The sequence below is a fragment of the Parasteatoda tepidariorum genome, chromosome 8 (genome assembly GCF_043381705.1).
Source record: "Parasteatoda tepidariorum isolate YZ-2023 chromosome 8, CAS_Ptep_4.0, whole genome shotgun sequence".
In the NCBI taxonomy this organism is placed as follows: domain Eukaryota; kingdom Metazoa; phylum Arthropoda; class Arachnida; order Araneae; family Theridiidae; genus Parasteatoda; species Parasteatoda tepidariorum.
Genome location: NC_092211.1, coordinates 31,601,218 through 31,618,464, shown reverse-complemented (window position 1 = coordinate 31,618,464; position 17,247 = coordinate 31,601,218). Strand labels below are relative to the sequence as shown.

General features: G+C 30.0%; 1 pseudogene; it reads left to right on the top strand.

The window, feature by feature from the left end:
* Positions 1-6,935: 6,935 nt before the first annotated feature.
* On the top strand, positions 6,936-7,505 carry LOC107437817 (NADH dehydrogenase [ubiquinone] iron-sulfur protein 4, mitochondrial pseudogene; annotated as a pseudogene).
* The last annotated feature ends 9,742 nt before the right edge of the window (positions 7,506-17,247 follow it).

Sequence of the window (17,247 nt, the reverse complement as noted above, 5' to 3'; positions counted from 1 at the left end):
AATAAATAAAATTCCTAGCTTCCACAAAATTTCTGTCAATTCTTTTTTCTTTGAACTCAGCACCAGCATCCTCTGTCTGTATCGAAAGACACTTTTCAACTTTCAGTTTGGTGCTGAGTAAACTTCTAAATAGATTAGGTAGGAATAGAGAAAGCTACAAAGCTCGTAAAAGTGTATCACCATCTAAGAGAGAAATGTAGACACTTTGAATCTGTTGTATGATAATAATAATAAAGGAAAAAATGGACCTTTTTTTTAAAGTTAATTCTTAACATCTGCTGACAATTTTTAACTATTTGGAGAAAGTTTATCACAATTAAAAAACAGTTAAATATTAAAATATTACTTTTAAGATTTTTTAAATATTTTTAAGATTTAATTTGAATACAATTTATTTTGTTTCTTTATATTTTGTTTAAAAATATTGAAAGCAAACAAAAAAAATTTCTATTAAATGATACATTTAACAACACTAAACAAATTTAAAGTTTTATTTTCTGATTTTAAAAAAATAAGCTGCAACTTTTTATATATGCTTTTTTATAATTTTAAGATTAATTTGTTTTTTGAAACTATAAAGTTAAAATGTATCTAAAATTGCATATATTTATCTAAATATTTGAAAAAAGGGACATGTAAATGATACTCTTTATAGTTATACGTAATTTTAATTTCACTTTCTATTAATCGTATTATAAAAACATGGAAGACCATTAAATATTTATTATTATTTAATTTTATTACAGGTAAAAGTCAGATGAAATTTTAGTGTTTACTTATACAACACTATTTAATAAATAAAAATATTTTCACAGTAAAATTTATGAGCACTAAATGAAAAAACCCAATTTTCCCCGGGTTTTTTCAATAAAACCCAGGCGGGTTGGGTTTTTTCAAACGCTGCCGTTAACGGACCCAAATTTCTTCTAAACAGACCCCTGGTACCTTGTAACTTTTAGCATATCAGGGTAAGCTGAAACTCTAAACTGAGTGAGCAGAGTTATCCTTGATTTTTGGTGATAATGTTGGAAGAAAATAAGCCTACATGTGTGATTGCTGTTGTTGTCTCCAGGGCTGCCATTGGAGACTAAAAAAGCGACTAAAACGACTATTTTAAAGCAATAGCAACTATGGCGACTATTTTAGTAGAAATATGAGTAAAAACAACTAATTTGCAATGATTTGCGTAAAATCGCCGACTTTTTTAAGCCAAAGCGACTAAAATTAAGAATAGCTTCATGAGTTCCCTCTTCCTCCACTTTTTTTTGCCGCGTTTTCGTTTTATCCTAACTTTATTATTTCTCACTGTTTGATGTCAAAAGCAAGACAGACATATTTAACCAATCAGACTGATGGAATTAGAATTCGCACTACGTGAATGTTTCAGAAAGCTAATGGAATATCTCTGAGGATTAAGTTTTTTCTCCTTTTTTAATTTGAACGAAGTAGCAAAATTAGAAATATTATCTTTAACTACACAAAATGTGTTGTTAATTTTTTTAGAGCTATTTAGAATAGAAAAAAAGGTANTTAAAATATTTTGTGAAGGGTCCGTTTTTATGAAAAGATATTTTGTGAAGGCTCCGTTAACGGACCCCTGGTAGGGTACCCTATCACTTTTAGCATATCAGGGTAAAATGAAACTCTAAACTGAGTGAGCAGAGTTACCCTTGATTTTTGGTGATAATGTTGGAAGAAAATAATGCCTACATGTGTGATTGTTGTTGTTTCTAATGCTACTTGCAACAATAGCAAGCCTGCTTGCTGAAACCGAGCAAATTTAAGACAGATGGTGCGTTTCTTGTTTTTCAGTGGCGCCATCTATGGCGAAGAATTCGACTTCAGCTACACACCCGTTTGTAGGGTAGACCCATTCATCCACAGATCGTAATTTTTGACCTTGATCAGAGAACGATCGATCTTCAATCCAGTACCCCCAGAGGTGTTGATTTGTTGTGGAAACATGGAGGACTTTGAGACTAGACAGATTTAACGTGCATCAGTCATCATTTACTACACGGGGAGTCTTTAGCTGGTGGGGTTCGAACTCTTGGACATGGGCCCAGCGCCCTACCGACTAGGCTATCCCGGCCTACACATGTGTGATTAAATGTAGTAAATGGTACTAAGAACCAGATATGCAAAATATACACAAAAATACAAAACAAAGCATTTTAAAATGGTATTAGACATTATTAGAAATGGCATTGAAATTTGAATGAACAGCGGTGATAATTATAAAATATATATTAAATGTTTGCATTGAAATATTTCTGAACGACTTAGATTTCAGATAGATAAAGAAAGCCAAGTGCGAGATGAAGCAAGGTAAGTCAACTAATTTTATATCTTCAAAAAGCTGTTAAATTTAAAGAAATAAAGGATGTCCCAAAATCTATATGCTGGTATGTACTATAATCAATATAGAGTTTTAAAAAATTTAGTGATTTTCAAACAAATTGCATCAAAATTACGCATCAATAAATTGGTTGCAAAAAGTTCTTTAATTGAGGTTTTGTGTTCACGGAAAATTTTTCATTTTATCTAAGTTTGCTAAGAACAATTCAATACTTTTAAAATTAAGATTGTGAGTAATTCTTTGTGATAATGTCAAAATGTATTAAAAACAATGTTTGAAATCTCAAATGGTATTTTGCTATTAAATGGTATTTACCGCAAATAGTTAAGTTTTTGTAGGTGATTTTAATACAATAGTTGCTCAACTGTAGTTTTTATAGCTAATTTCATTGTAATGCACTGAAAACTAAGAGTATTGAAATAAAAGTAATAAGTGATATAGTTTTTATACATTTTATCAATTTCTAAAAATGGACAATTACAGCATATCATAATTTTTTTTTATTTTCATACCTAACTTATTGGAAATTCTCTTCTGAAACCGAAAATCTGATTGTTTTTTTCGGCAAATGTTAATTTATTCACTTATTAAACATTTAAATTGCCCGAAAAGGCCTCCGTATGTGATGCAATCAAAAAGGAGCCCTGATTGGTTATGACATCACATGTGCTGAAGGGAAACGTGCCGTCTCCACCTACAAAGCCATTTCAATGCTCTTTTTAGTTTTGATATATCGTATGAACATCCTTTGTAAATTATTAGTAAAAATTTTGTGAATTAAATTTATGATTTTGAGAGTTCAGACGTTGTTATTTATCACTAAAATATCTGAAGAAATGATTATGTAGCGCTCTTTTCGGCTGAAATCAGCGGTGTTTAAGTTCATAGAAAATAATATTTTATTCCGCTTACTTTTAAATTAAAATAATCCATTGAAAAACATCTGTCCATCATCGTTACAATCTATGTGTTAATGTTCAAGAATTCAAATAATGTAATTTAATGTTGCTTCTTTTATTTATTTATTTATTACTAGAGTTGAAGNTTTTCGGCAAATGTTAATTTATTCACTTATTAAACATTTAAATTGCCCGAAAAGGCCTCCGTATGTGATGCAATCAAAAAGGAGCCCTGATTGGTTATGACATCACATGTGCTAAGGGGAAACGTGCCGTCTCCATCCGCAAAGCCTTTTCAATGCTCTTTTAGTTTTGATATATCGTATGAACATCCTTTGTAAATTATTAGTAAAAATTTTGTGAATTAAATTGACGATTTTGAGAGTGTGTGCAAAATGAAAGAACGATTTTAAAACTTCAGACGTTGTTATTTATCACTAAAATATCTGAAGAAATGATTATACAGCGAATCAACATCTCTTTTCGGCTGAAATCAGTGGTGTTTAAATTCATAGAAAATAATATTTTATTCCGCTTACTTTTAAATTAAAATAATCCATTGAAAAATATCAGTCCATCATCGTTGCAATCTATGTGTTAATGTTCAAGAATTTAAATAATGTAATTTAATGTTGCTTCTTTTATTTATTTATTTATTACTAGAGTTGAAGGATTTTCTTTTTAAGTAAATATTTACTGATGCAGTTTACGTCATATTTTTTTTTACTATGTATTAAATATTTAAATACACATTAACGCTTATATTTGTTATTCCTTGCTTAAATAGGAATTCCGTTACAGTTAGAAATTATTTTTAAATTTATAAATTTTAATTCCTTTTTCTGCAATATACTATTAACGAAGTATGGTTATTGTTCATTTTTCTCCTTATTTTTCCAAACTATTTGTCACTGCTTGCAATGAAGAATTCGAAAATAGTAAAATTAATACATTTTTAATTTTAAAAAATTTAATTAAAATAGTTGAAAAAAATCCCAGGTTAAGCATTTGATATAGCCTAAAACGCATCAACACTTTCAAGAATCTAGTCCATTGAAATATATCTGACCATCATCATCACCATAAGCTAGTTATACTTAAAATTTCATTTAATTTCTCATTTATCCACATCTAATTAACTCATTTATCCACAAAATTTCGACGAGTATCATTAAGCTAAAAGTTTTTGTTTCACTAAAGATAAAGAACAATTTTAAAAAATTGACTTTATAGGAAATGGAAAGAAATTCTATAATGCACATTCTTTATTATTTAAATAATTAAAAAATAAACAGTAATGTTATTTTTTCTCAATATTTTTATTCTTGAAATAGGAACTTTGCTATGGCGAAAAATAATTTTTATATGCTTTTATAAAATTTAATTCCTGTTTCTGTAATAAAGAACTAAGTAAAAATGCATGTGCTTGATTTCAAATACTCTTATAACATAGATTAAGGCAATTAAAATAAAGTTAATAAAATCTATAATATAAATTCTTTTCTTTTTAATTAAAATTTTTTTTGGTGAAAGAATGAATTTAAAGTTTTGGTGAGATCACAAGTTTTTTTAAAAGGCTACTGCTATGCTGGAGACAATTACATGCTTTGAATTCACGCTAGAATAAATAAATAAAAATGATCAAAAACTTAAGCTTTCCTACATTTTAAAATTTAAAACTATTTATTCTACATAAAAAGTTGATCGAACATTTCTTTCACTTAAGATGAAAATAAATCTGCGAAATGAATTTGAAGTATACATTAAGATGGATGTGGTTAAAAGAAATGAAAGAAAAAAGAGTTATTTTGTATTTATAACGCATCATTTAATAATCAATAGCACAGACTTTTTTTATTGAACTAAAAAATCTTAAATATTCAGAGGTAGAAAATTTCGTCAACTATTAACAATGTTTCAGTGGGATTCTGAATGCATTAAAATTTAAAAAAAAAATTGATTGCAATTGTCCATTACAGTTATGCACCCCGAATTTTCAAATATGTTTGGTAACATATCTTTACGTTTTTAAAAATCTTTATCTTCGGGTAATTATTAAAGATCTAATTATGAAAGATAAAAAGAATTTTTTTTCCAATTGAAGTATAAATTTAAATCATATTTATATTAAATGTTTAGAATATACAGTATCAAGCTGTGTCTCCGAAAATAACTTGTGGATATACTTTTTTTTTTTAAATTTATAGAGAAATTTTAAAAACAAACATATGACCCCTAATTCATCACCATGAAAATTTGATTACGTAAAATTGTTAATCAAGTTTCCTTTTCATAGAATGATTGAACTCCCGAAAAAAAATTTTTCTGTGTGTAATGCTATATGGTAGAACTATGTATATAACCTGTAAACTGTCCATAAATAGGAACTGTTGAAATTTATAATTTCTATAGTTGTTGTCGTCGTAGGTCATTATGGCAAGTGGCGCCATCTATGGCGAAGAATTCGACTTCTGCCACACTCATGTGTCACACCCGTTTATAGGGCGGACCCATTCATTCTTCCACCGATCGTAATTTTGAAATGAACCAGAGAGCGATCAATCTCCAATTCAGTACCCCAAGAGGTATAATTTGTTATAGAAAAATGGAAGACTTTGTGACCCGACATATTTAACGTGCACCAGTCACCATTTACTACACGGGGATTCTTCGGACGGCTGGACTCGAACTCTCGTTCTCATGAACGTGAGTCCAGCCGTTTATGCCTCGGTTGAGGAAACTCGTAGTGTTTCCATTTCAAGAAAGTGTTGCAACAGCTGAGAAAATGCTAAGTGTTAGCTATGAAAACGGCAAAACGGAGCAGCAACCAGTGCTAATATCTGTTAAATGGTTCGAAGCTTTTTATACAAGGAAAAACACTGTATTCACATGAACATGCAGAAAATGAACAACAATCTCTGCTCGCAAGGCACTTGGTAACCACTGTTCTAGATCTATTCATTTCAAGACCACAGCTTATCGCGAAAAAAAAAAATTTTTTTTCTCGTTGTTCTTGGATTTTTTCTAACTGCTGTGATAACCTTATTTTCTGAAATTAATTGTTATATTAAATATGATTCCAGATATCCACAAAATTGCGAGTAAAAAAAATTTAGGATTGTAAACAAAAAGTATTTAAGACTTATTGAATTTATTCTTGACTGTGCTTCGTGTTCTCAACGGTAGAGGGCAGTATTTGCAGAAGTTGTTTCAGCTTCCGGTAGAAGAGTCTCTTCTATTTATTTATTTTGTATTACTGTTCGACTTATTTTGAATATATTTGTTTTCGACTGCGAAAAATTCATTTGCAAGTGGTGGCAGTTCTGCTTTTCTTTTAGGTGCACTATGCGTGAAAGCAGTAATTTTTATGTTAAATTAAGATGCTTAAAGATCCTTCACACCGAATTTAATGAAGTAATGCATAAAAAAGGAAAGACAGAAAAAAATAGTCACGTTCTGCTATAACTTCAGGGAAAGACAACGAAACTTCCAGTAGGATTTTTTTTTTTTTACTAGATTGGAAATATTACTGATAGCAAAATTTAATAACTGAAACAATTTTTTTAATCAGAGCTACAAGCAAGTTTTTGTGTAAGTAGTTGAAATTTTTACTAATTCAAGTTATGCTGTTACAAACATTTAACGACAAAAACTAATAACTTTCGTGAATTTAAGAAATGAATTCATTTTCTTCAGAACGTTCTACTAAACTACTTTCTTTAGTTAAGAATCTAATACTTTCGCCTCAGCTCAGAAAAGCATCTCGCTCTGCAGTATTAAACAAGGGAAAAGGACTGCAAGACGAAGATGTTGAGGCCATTTTAACAGATCCCGAAAAGCAACAAAAGTGGAAAAAATTGCAGAAACCAATAACTGTTCCAGCCTATGTTGATATTTCACCTATTACTGCAGTCCCGGATGAGCATATCAAATCAAGATTAGTTTACATTTTTAAGCCAGCTAGAAATCCTATGCAATCTGGTACTTTTGGCACTCAAAAATGGAAAATTGTGTTCGAAATTCGCATGGTGTGGGAAAATCCCCTTATAGGTTGGGCATCTACGGGAGATCCCCTAAGTGGTATGGATATTGAATTTGAGAGTAAAGAAGATGCAATTGCTTTCTGTGACAAAAATCAGTGGCGGTATTTTGTCGCGGAACCTAAAGTAAACGTAACCAAGTTTAAAATAAAAAGATACGGTGACAATTTCTCATGGAATAAAAGAACAAGAGTATCGACCAAATAGGTGCTTTTACTACAAATTAGCACTTGTCGTAAATCCCCTTATGGTAAAATTCAAGTATACGTTACACGTTTGGCGTGATTTTGAAAAATGTCGCCAAAATTTGCAAATCTAAAACTCAACCACAAAATCACACCTCGAATTCTAAAAGGCATAAGCAAAATGTTTAAAAAGCAATGACCCTCTGAATCTCTCCAAATCTTCAACTACAGACTGCAAACGTTATCGAATTTTCTCAAAATAAGAAACTTTAAACTTACTTTGAATTAAAAAGTTATAATCGTAGAACTACATTCAACATAAAATATTTTTAATTTTTAAAAATCGCCAAATTTGGCGATGAAAGCACCATTTTGTAAAACTACTAAGAAATGTTGAAATTTTCCGCCTAGGTAAACTTAACTTTCTGCAAGAATTACCATTAAACACAAGTTTGTATTCACTAAATTATCTTTTAGTTACTTCCTTTTCTATTTTCTTGGCTGTTTCGCAGGTTGGATTCATAGAATTGTGAGCAAAGTGGAAAGTAAATTTCAATAATACAACTTCTATCACTTTAATGATTTATTAAAATGAAGAAATACTTAGCCTTTTGTTTTACTATTTGTGAAGGGGGTAGTATGGTTTTTGTCTGGGACATTAAACTTATAAAAGGAAGGAAAAAGAATTTAAACCAGAACAAATATTGTCAAAGCAAACTAATAAGGGTAAATGAAAATAGTAAGTATGCTGTAAACAAATATCGTTAGGAGTTGTTAGGTAAATATAACCTCAGTGCAAAAACGAATTTATTTCTTGGCAATGATGATGATATTTATAATCAAAAATTTTCATCAAAACAGACTTCATGCTCTTTGATAAATATATTTTTTTATGGGGAGAATATTATTGGACGGCTTCTGAAATGAAGAACGAAACATTTATGTTACAAATGGAGTAACTCCATGATTAATATATATTAATATCATGTTTCATAAATCATAAAGTGCTTCTGAGTCGCAGGTTATTGAGGGCTCTCCTTCCTATAAATTGATCCAAGTTCGAATCACAGAGATGACTTTTAGGTGCAAATTCTGCTCTGGTTTGAACCGACCACAGTGCCGGCGTAAAATATCAGTGGTAGACAGATTTTATGGGTAAGAATTCCTGTGCTGCCGGTTTAACTCTGGGAGGTTTTTGCGGGTTTTCTCACCTTGTAACTCAAATGCGGGTTTGTTCCATTAAAAAGTCCTCCACGCAGACTAGTTTGGCCCAATGATTGATTCAAAAGTTCTCTTGTCTTCTGGGTTGGGTTTAAAATAAGAAGGCTACGGAGTTGAACTTTGAGAGTCATGTAAGCTGTCGTTTTTTTTTTCAACCCTAACTTTTGTAAGTCGTTATTCTTTGTACTAGGCAATTCTAAGGGATAAAAAAAGGTAAAGTTTGTCGCGTGATTATTATGGTACACTTAAATAATGCATATATCAGATAACTATTATGGAATGAAAAAAAGAGCCCCTTCCAAGTCCTACTGATTGCCTTGTCTTGTCTGAAATGTGTTCCTGGGTGGATTGAGCGAAGTGCGTTTGGAGAGTCACCCTATTCGTGATGGCTATTCCCGTTTATCCTGCTAAAATCAGTAGACGAAGGAGCCAAAACTGTCTTCTAACTATTGGTGCTCCGGTCCTTTGCTTAACAGAAGCTGCGAATTCCCTCCTCTATTTGACACTAGAGTGCGAAAATCTTCGCCATCTGCATAAAATGCCATGACCAGGAGACTTCTGTCAGACAAATTCTGGAATGTTTGGGTTTTATCAAGGAGGAAGTTTATTCAAGTCCTCTTTGTGAGTCAACTTTCTTCGAGTCAATGTTTTTTTAATCAGACTTTGAAGGAGTAAAAAGAACAACAACAGAAAAAGCTTTTCGAACAGTTTTTATGGAATTTTGGAAAAGAACAGCATAGCATCATTGCCTATGCAAATATAGATGCAAATATATCGGACAATTGTTATGAGACAGATATTACTTTGCTTTAATGTAACTTTAGTACCTCTAAAGCTAAGTTATTACCAACTCCAGCACTTATCATCATGTTCATCGCATTAATTAAGCAAAGATAGCTTTGCAATACAGTGTTTTTGAGACTAGACATAGCTTATTAAGATGACTATAAATTTAAAAGATAGCTTTGAGCAATAACAAAAATTAAAAAGTTTTTTTATTATTATTATCATATATACGAGGCAGTTAAACAGCAACGTAAGATGTGGTGTGAAATGCGTTTTTTATTTTATCTACTATTTTAATATTAAAAATTTATGTAAGGAGAATTTGAAATCTATTTTATATGTATTTTTATTTAATACATGTATTTCGTAATAATCTAATTCAGGATTGACGCCATTGCTTTTTCCACGAAGTAATTAAAATCTAGGAAATTTTGTCTGCAATTTGTATTTTTTCCAGGATTCATAAAAACATTGAAATTGTGGCATATCATTATGATCGAATAAGCTTTCAATTTATTCAAACTTCTGCGATAAATTAAATGTCACTGATTTTGACGCATATTTTTCAAACTAATTTTACGTTTCCCAAATATTGTTCATTAGTTTGAAACTTCGAAATCAGTTCATTTGATATTGAAGCTAAATAATCAATAATCAATTACAATTTTACTATCAATTCTAAAAATCTACATAAACTTGCATTAAAGAACCGACGTTATCCTCTTGAGCGGCGTGCGGGAAACGCAAAATCAATTTCTGCTACCAGCCCACCCCTCTAAAGAGGGTAAATAAACGGGGCGTAAAATAATGACCAGTAGTTATCGGTTCCTGTCTTCATCTAGTAGGTCCACTCAATATGGAAGCGTCCAGCGCATTAATTAAATCGGCGCCCAGAGCAATGAAATAATTAGATCCCGCAGAAACAGGCTTGTATGCTTCAGCGGCAACCGATCGTATCGTAATTAATTCCGCTCTATCACGCGATCCGGGCATCCCCCTGCCTGCTTCAGTTTGCCCCTACTGATATTTGGGTTTTAGTCTTCCGAAATGTGGGCCAGCCTTACGAAGAAATGGGAAGCTAAGGAATGAGAAGGGAAAATATTTATACTATGAAAGAACAAAAGATCGTTTTCTTTTCTTTGGGTTTTAGTTGTAGTATGCTGACTACTATTTTCAGAATAAGCTGATTGAAGAACCTACTAGTGGAAAAACATGTTAAATGTCATTTTAATGGGTTGTATTCCCAAACAACTGAATCAAAATATGTATAGCTGATATGTATTTTCAAAATTTTTGATTTCAGCATCCTAGTTAAAGTTAGCTACAAAAGAATTAAATCACATGCTATTAAAGTTAACTCTATCCTAATTTAGAATTTACAATAAAATTGAATAAAATTCATCAAACTTAACTCATATTTCTTTTTTAAACTGAAATTTGTTTTCGAAATATTTGATTTTTGCATTCTATTTGCAGTTAGCAACACAACTTCTTATATTCATCATTCAATTTTTAAGTCAAGTAACTTCTAATTAATTACACAAGAATATAACCACACACTATGGAAGTAATCCATCCTCTAATATCAAATTTGCAATTAAAATGTGAAGAAAAAAAATTTCTAACTTAAAACGTATTTTTCTAATTAAAATGTATTTCCAAAATGTTTGATTTAGGCATTCTATTTGCAGTTAGCAACACAACTTCTTATATTCATCATCCAATTTTTCCATCAAGCAACTTATAATTAATTACACAAGAATCTAACCACATATTATAGAAGTAATCCATCCACTAATTTCAAATTTGCAATTAAAATGTTAAAAAAAAAATTTCTAACTTAAAACTTATTTTTCCAATTAAAATGCGTTTTCAAAACGTTTGATTTAGGCACTCTATTTGCAGTTAGGAACAGAACTTCTTATATTCATCATCCAATTTTTCCATCAAGCAACTTATAATTAATTACTCAAGAATATAACCACATACTATGGAAGTAATCCATCTTCTGATTGCAAATTTGCAATTAAAATGTTAAACAAAAATGTCATACTTAAAACGTATTTTTCTAATTAAAATGTATTTTCAAAACGTTTGATTTAGGCATTCTATTTGCAGTTAGCAACACAACTTCTTATATTCATCATCCAATTTTTCCATCAAGCAACTTATAATTAATTACACAAGAATCTAACCACATACTATAGAAGTAATCCATCCTCTGATTTCAAATTTGCAATTAAAATGTGAAGAAAAAAATGTCAAACTGAAAACGCATTTTTCTAATTAAAATGTATTTTCAAAATGTTTGATTTAGGCATTCTATTTGCAGTTAGCAACAAAACTTCGTATATTTATCATCCAATATTTCCAGCAAGCAACTTATAATTAATTACTCAAGAATATAACCACATACTATGGAAGTAATCCATCCTCTAATATCAAATTTGCAATTAAAATGTGAAGAAAAAAAATTTATAACTTAAAACGTATTTTTCTAATTAAAATGTATTTTCAAAATGTTTGATTTAGGCATTCTATATACAGTTAGCAACATAACTTCTTACATTCATTCATCATCCAATTTTTCCATCAAGAAACTTATAATTAATTACACAAGAATATAACCACATACTATGGAAGTAATCCATCCTCTGATTTCAAATTTGCAATTAAACTGTGGAGAAAAAAAATTTCAAACTTAAAACGTATTTTTCTAATTAAAATGTATTTTCAAAATGTTTGATTTAGGCATTCTATATGCAGTTAGCAACACAACTTCTTATGTTCATCATCCAATTTTTCCATCAAGCAACTTATAATTAATTACACAAGAATATAACCACATACTATAGAAATAATCCATCCTCTGATTTCAAATTTGCAATTAAAATGTTAAAAATAAATTTAAAGCTTAAAACGTATTTTTTTTAATTAAAATGTCTTTTCAAAATGTTTGATTTAGACATTCTATTTGCAGTTAGCAACACAACTTGTTATATTCATTCTCCAATTTCTTCATCAAACAACTTATAATTAATTACACAAGAATATAACCACTTACTATGGAAGTAATCCATCCTCTGATTACAAATTTGCAATTAAAATGTTAAACAAAAATGTCATACTTAAAACGTATTTTTCTAATTAAAATGTATTTTCAAAATGTTTGATTTAGACATTCTATTTGCAGTTAGCAACACAACTTCTTATATTCATCATCCAATTTTTCCATCAAGCAATTTATAATTAATTACACAGGAATATAATCACATGCTATGGAAGTAATCCATCCTCTGATTTAAAATTAAAATGTTAAATTTTTTTCCAAACTTGCCGCGTATTTTTCTAATTAAAATGTATTTTCAAAATGTTTGATACAACTAGTTATATTCATTCTCCAATTTCTTCATCAAGCAACTTATAACAAGCAATTATTTACACAAGAATAAAATCACATGCTATAGAAGTAATCCTTACTCTAATTTCGAATTTACAATTAAAATGTTAAAGTTTTTTTCTTTAAAATTACCACGTATTTTTCTAATTGAAATGCATTTTCATAAGTAATGTAGTTATTAATATAATATTCATAAGTAGTATGAAATCATAGGAATGGAAATTAACGCCATTACAATTTTGAATTTTATTTAAATCGGCCGTGATCAAAAATTGTTCACAATTCGAATGAAATTCAATATTGAGTTAAATATATTGTTTTTTTTAAAATTTATTTGAATTTAATCTAGTGTTCATTTGCACTATAATTTTATTTTAAAATTTGTAAGATATTTTTTTTAATCATTTATGTCAAAAATTTAATATTTTTACACCTTAAATTATAAAGGTTTCTTTTCAGATTCAATGTTCTTAGAAAAATTCAATATTTTATCTCACTTTTCTCGCCTATGATATAATAGGTAATCAAAATTAAGATAAAAGAACTATTACGTAGTTTTCTAATTAAATTATATTTTCACGATATTTTATTTCAAAGTCCTATTTGTACTTAGCAGTACACATAGTATCCGATTTATTCATCAAGCAACTAATATTAGCTTCACAAGAATAATATCACATGCTGTTGAAGTTAACGCTATTCCAATTTCGAATTCAATTTTCATTTGGCCATGTCGAGATGTACCAAAAATTGTTTGGAATATGAATGAAATTTAGTATAGAGTCATTCAATTTGAATTCATAGATTAGATCAAAGGGATTTGTTTATCGCAATTTGAAAAGGCTCCCCTCCTTTTCTGACTTCAATAACAACAGGCTATAAGAGTGAAATATTGAAAAGATGAAAGATTGGCGAGATATGGAAGTTCGGGCACGCCAATCCTATCAAAGCGTAATGACAGGAGTAGGATCACAGGAGGAAATGGAATTCAATTTCTGATACTTTTGTAATAATATCAGAAAATTTAAGTTATATGAATTAGGTCAGTTATAATTTCGCCAAATACATGACCCTTTTCGGTTGATTTTAGAACTTAGCAATATCAAGGTATGTATTTTTAAATTTAGCAGTACACAGGCATGTTTATATCAAAGTTAGTTGAGAAATTTAAATTTTAGTTTTTATTGTTCAGTAAGCTAGATCTTAAATAGATCTAGAATTTCTTCAGGTGTAAAAATAAAAATTCTTAGTGAAAATGCTCGGAACAAATTTTTCTGCCAACCCTTTAAATTTTTTACTCTAAATTTACTTTTAGATTTTTTTAACGAATGCACGACGCGAATTGAAGTGCTTAGTAAAAGAATAAAGCTTAGTTTAGTGAAAACAATATTGACTGATTTTTCTTAAAAGTCTTAATGTCTTAGTCAAAACTCAGTCTTAATTAATATCGTATTTTTTTAGCCTATAATAATGTTTTTGTATAGAAACTAATTGTGAATTTTTATTTATTTATTTATTGCTTTTTTAAAAAGTGCGTGTTAAAATATGGATAATTGAAGCTGGAATATGTAAGAATTATTAAGAATCGCACACCACTTTAGTTGAAGAGTTAAGTGGAAAAACGCATCTTACTTTAATGAAAACGCCCGCCTCTCAAACTCTTTATGAGTATGATGTAAAAATTAACTATAAATTCTTGGTTTATTTATTTAAAAAGTGCTATTTTTAATGATTACTTACGTTTTGTAAACTGCTTGCTAACTACTTAGGCATTTCTAAATTCACTAAAATGCAAATAAGCGCTTTCTTTCGTTAAGAACTCAATTGTATAAATATGCATTTCAAATGAAATAATGTATGGTATTTATAGACAGCTATAAACTTTTGTTATTTATTCATGGAAATTTGTAATTATTCAAATGTTTTTATCAATCGATATAAACATTTAAAAAACTTAAACTAATATTTATTATGCTAATTTAAAGAAAAATCTACTATAAAAGAGCAGCGAAGAAGCTCTAATAAAAGACTCAAATGTAGAAAGATATTAAAGTAAAGTTATTAAACTAAACATTTCCCGCGAAAAGTTACTATAACCGAAAAGTTATTAGAAAGTATTCTTAATATGTCAATATTTTAGTAACTTTCCTTTAGTTTATTAACACTTTCTTTAGAATTCAAAATTCATATACTCGTCTTATTATAAAACTTTGAAGAATTTGAAATTTCCTGGTCTTTTTAAAATGAAAACGATTCGTTTGAGAGAGTTCGAATATTGCGGAGCTCTAACAACTCTTTGCAATCAAAAATACCCAATCTTTTTGGGTGAGAATAAATAATTCATTCATTCATATGCAATCATTTCACGCAATACTGACAATGAACGAATATTTTCCCCGAAAGCACGGAAACATCTCAACTCATCTCAATCGTCTGCTTTTTCCACGGAATGGTGGTCTTCAAGATCAAAGGAGAAAGAAAATGGCGAAATATCAGAAAATACGTATCTAGAACGATTTTTTTTCTTCTTCTTTTTCATCTGCACGTAAATAAGTATGGATATATATATCTCGATTCCGTTCTAAATCAGAAACCGCCATTAAATGGACTTATTTTTTTTCTTCTTTTTCTATTTTGTATATTGCGATATGTTGTGAGCATAAATGCAGTGGAAGAGGGAAATTCGTTCCAAATTACGTGCCTATAAATTTCAGGCCCCCGTAGCGGTATATCTCTATTTCCTGTCACAATGCAGGCCCCAGCTGCAAAACGAAGGCTGTAAACGCTCGAAATAAGCCTAATGATTTTCTTGAAGAAGCAACCTCCGTAAATTGTCTTCGAAGCTGCCATTTTCTGAACGGTTTCGATCTAGTGTCTATTGAGAACGGCATTTTTTTGTTCTTTTGCTTTTTCTTTATTCTGGCTAACATTTTCTATTTGTTTATAGTGCCTCCGGGAATGTCATTGATTTGATAGTGGAGATTTTATTTGTATATTTTTTTCTCTTTGAAAGATAGGATCGTTATGCATAGAAATGGTTCAAGTATTGAGTAGCTTTACTTACAAGCCGTATGTTTAGATGGGTCCTGAACATTGAGAGAATTAAAAGAAATAATTATTATTAGATAGACAAATTATTTTCCATCCATTAAAGTGACGAAATTTTTATACTATGGTTATATGATCTAGCTCAGGTGTGAACAATACCTGAGGAAGAATTAAAGAGATTAGCGGATAAAGAATTTGCAAGATGGTTATTAATTTCCTGAATTAATCTAAAAACACTTAAAAGTCTTTCTATGAATTCCTTATCGATTTTATATGTTTTTCGGGGGTGATTTCCATCTGTTGTAATGCACTTCGATAGTGTAAAAGTTCCAAAAACAAAATTTTTCGATCAGACTTCTTTTTAATCCTAACATAGAGAGTTTTCTTGATAGAGAAATTTTGCTCAACGTAACGGTTTATTTCTATCTTGTTTCGAGTTTCAAAGCGCAAGCTCGAACATTTTAATCAAATCGTGGTAACGCCAAGGTTGTAGAAAGAAAAAATATTTATATTAACTGTTAAAATAAGACAAACACTATCCAACATTGTTTAATTATTTTGATATCCCTTAAACCTTGTTTCTTTCTCAAGTTTTTGGCTTCGGAAGTTGTGAAGTAGAATTATACTTTGCAAACAAATCTCTTACTGGTTATAGTTCTAAAAAATGAAACATTTGCTAAAGGAACAATGTTTAAGGATGTTGATGACATTAAGAACGTTAAAATCTTAGAACATTTAGGAAGATAACTTTAAACATTGTTTCAGTAATTATCACAGTCGAGGACAAGAAGTACTTACAAGCAAGTAGAGGTTGTTTCGAAACGTATTAAATAAAGCTAACAAAGTAAATTATCGCAACAGCCCGTTGTGAGCCAACGGAGTTATAGAGGTTCAGACTCCCCAATTTCGTGACCAACGTTATGATTGTGGCAATGTGCTCAGTATTGTGGACAGGCTGTCTTTACTTCTCAGACAAGCTGGTACCCATCAATCTGAAGCTGGGACGGGGAGAAGAGCTTCAATTCCCCACTGGGGATAGTACATTAGTTCCTCCCCTTAACCACTGAGGTCATTGCGGTTTAAATCGGCATGTAATTTTTATAATATTTTCACGAGTAATTACTAGTCTCTCATTTTTTTGTAATTAAGAAGAAAACTGTGTGAAATTTGATTTAAAGTTCTTGATGACTCCATTCTATATACCACAATCTCTCTGTTCAGAGGTAAACTGGTCCAATTGCCATCGTGTCTCATGGCAAATTGGTTCTTTTGTATTTTATTTTATTTAATAACCGTCGTTGAACAGCCG